This window comes from Acanthaster planci, unplaced genomic scaffold (genome assembly GCF_054643075.1).
Source record: "Acanthaster planci isolate LZ-2023a unplaced genomic scaffold, COTS_SCS Contig237, whole genome shotgun sequence".
In the NCBI taxonomy this organism is placed as follows: domain Eukaryota; kingdom Metazoa; phylum Echinodermata; class Asteroidea; order Valvatida; family Acanthasteridae; genus Acanthaster; species Acanthaster planci.
This window is the reverse complement of record NW_028257858.1, coordinates 30403-32894: the sequence shown is the minus strand read 5'-3', so window position 1 is coordinate 32894 and position 2492 is coordinate 30403.

The window sequence follows — 2492 nt, the reverse complement described above, 5'->3', positions numbered from 1 at the left end:
TGCAAGTGCTTTGTAATGCCTGGCCTTTTTTCAAGATGTAGGATTTGCTCAACGAGCTGTTTTGACACGACATTAAGGCCTGTAAGGAGACCGTGATTAGGTTACCCAATTTTATTGTCATATTTTCAAGTCAAGTCAAGTATTAGAAAATAAATTCTTAAATTATCAAAGTTGAACACCTCATTTGTACAATGTGTATTTACAGCAGTTTCTGCACTTCTGATGAAAAATGAAAATTGGGGTGATTTATTAGGTAATGATGACCATTTAATAAAAATACATGTATAATTACCAAATGATTTCTTTTCTGCCTGATCAAGGGTAAGTAATGGCATACATGTTCCAGATTGTACAGTGCGTTCAACAATTGTAACAAATATCTGCTCTTGCTTTTTTGTGGCAACTTAGAATTTGCAAGATTGCAAACAGCTATGCATGACAACATAGGAAACATTTGTATTTCATGAACACTAAACCACACTTGGGAGCAACCGTCACAGAATGGCTGCACCTGGACCACCATAGCCACTGCGGCAATGGCCAGACTCAACAAGTTGTGGAAAAGTACCACTGGCTTTCCTGCCAAGTGCAGACTCTTCAAATTCCTGGTGGTCTCTGTCAAATTATACGGGTGGATACTACTGACAGAGAAAGACAAATCCAGGCATTTATAGCCAAACTCCTGAGGAAATTGCTCTGCATCTTCTACTTGGAGCATAAGACCAATGAATACATGCAGAGCAATGTCAAGAGCATTGTGGGTTGTCAGCAACTCTCCTTGTCACTATTAGGAGAGGTTCCTTCGATCTTGAAGCCTTCAGCGTTTGCTGCCTCCAACATATTCTCAGACTATACCAGTATGATCATGGTGCCATATCCAGATGTTGTAGGTCACACACTGCAAAAGCATTGCAGTGGGCATCACTGCACGTCAACTCCAATTGATCAGCCATATTATCAATATGTTTTCAATAGGGGCCAGATTAGCGTGTAGCGGTGCTGTGTAGCTCATCGCTGAGGTGGTGGAGCGCTTTTGTCCCCGGTGGTAATCTGCTCACTCTAAATGCCCCAAACTGTGGTATACTGTTTCAAAACAAGGCTGGATTATCTCCACTATTGAGAGTGAAAAAATGCCAGTAATGCCCAGCAGCTCAATCTTTTGTGCCGAGCACGGTCTTTTGTTACAAGGCCCAGTTCTGTCCCGGTTTCGGGCTCCCAGCTTCATGTAAGAGGCCTATGTATTAAAAAATGGGTCGCCCAGCAGGAAGTGGTTAACCTTCCCTTTAAAAATATCCTCTCAATTCAGGAATCTGCCCAGAAAATACTGTAACGTCAACTGCCTCTAGGTCAGACCCGCCAGCACTGGGAAAACAGAAAAAATGCTTACTTGAACATTAATGAAGAAAACAAGGATGCTAAGGTAGAAATGTTGGCACTGAAGCACCCCACCGTTGGAAGGTGGCTGCTGGTGGACTTTTGTTTGCCGAATGAGTTCTTCCCGGAAACGGCAGCAGGCCTTCTCAAGAAAATGAGGGGGTGAGCCGCTTCAGGTGGAAGTAGCCCTACTATTATGTAGACCCTTCTGCCCGAGGAGTTTTGACATCCAGCTCCATGTCATCCAGTGTGTCCATCCGTGGGGGGGCTCCACGCCACGTTTGTTCATGCCCCTCACTTAGATGGTGCGCATATGCGCACTGAATCCTCAGCGCCAGAGGCCAATAAAATGGCTCTTGACTCGGGAAGGTAATCAATCAACATCAAGCTTGGATGAAGTTGTTTGCCCCTCATTTCCATACCGATTAGAATTGAAACATTCAAAGTCCCTTTCGCTAACTTGCACATTATAAAAATCCATTTTCTGCCAAATTTTTGCCTGTCTTTGTCACGTACCTCAAAAGTAATAGAGTCAGAAGTTGGAAGTGAAGCCAACATTTTAGAAGGGATTTTTTTCAGTTCTGCCGAGTTTTCTATGACATTTCTCCACTTGTGAATAGTGAGGAATATCATGAACTCCCTAATGAGAAAGTATCATGCAAAAAGGAAACCGTATGGATGAGAACGGAAAGTTTTTGTTTGGGTCTTTTAGGTGGGCAATTTGACTTTGTACATACAAGTGCAATGCAGTAAAAGTCAACTTGTACCCCAACATGTCACTATTATGCATGTAAATACACAAACTAAATGCATGCACAGTATATGGGGACCGAACATGAGTGATGTGACTCCTGTTGTAGATTGTCGTGTTATGGGGTTGGTTATGAATTTGCCGAACAACCACACCTGCTCGGATTGAAGGCTAGGTTTTGACACACTGTGAATTGGAGGACTTCAGTGCTGCTGGGGAAGGTCCCTTCTGTCTGCCGTATGGCATCTGTTGTTGGATTTTTTTTACATGGGTTCCTGCCCCTGCTACTGAGGCTGCCACAGCCCGTGAGCACCAAGTGTGGGAGACTAGGTTCGGATTTGCACAAAAAGGTTGCTATTTGTACATC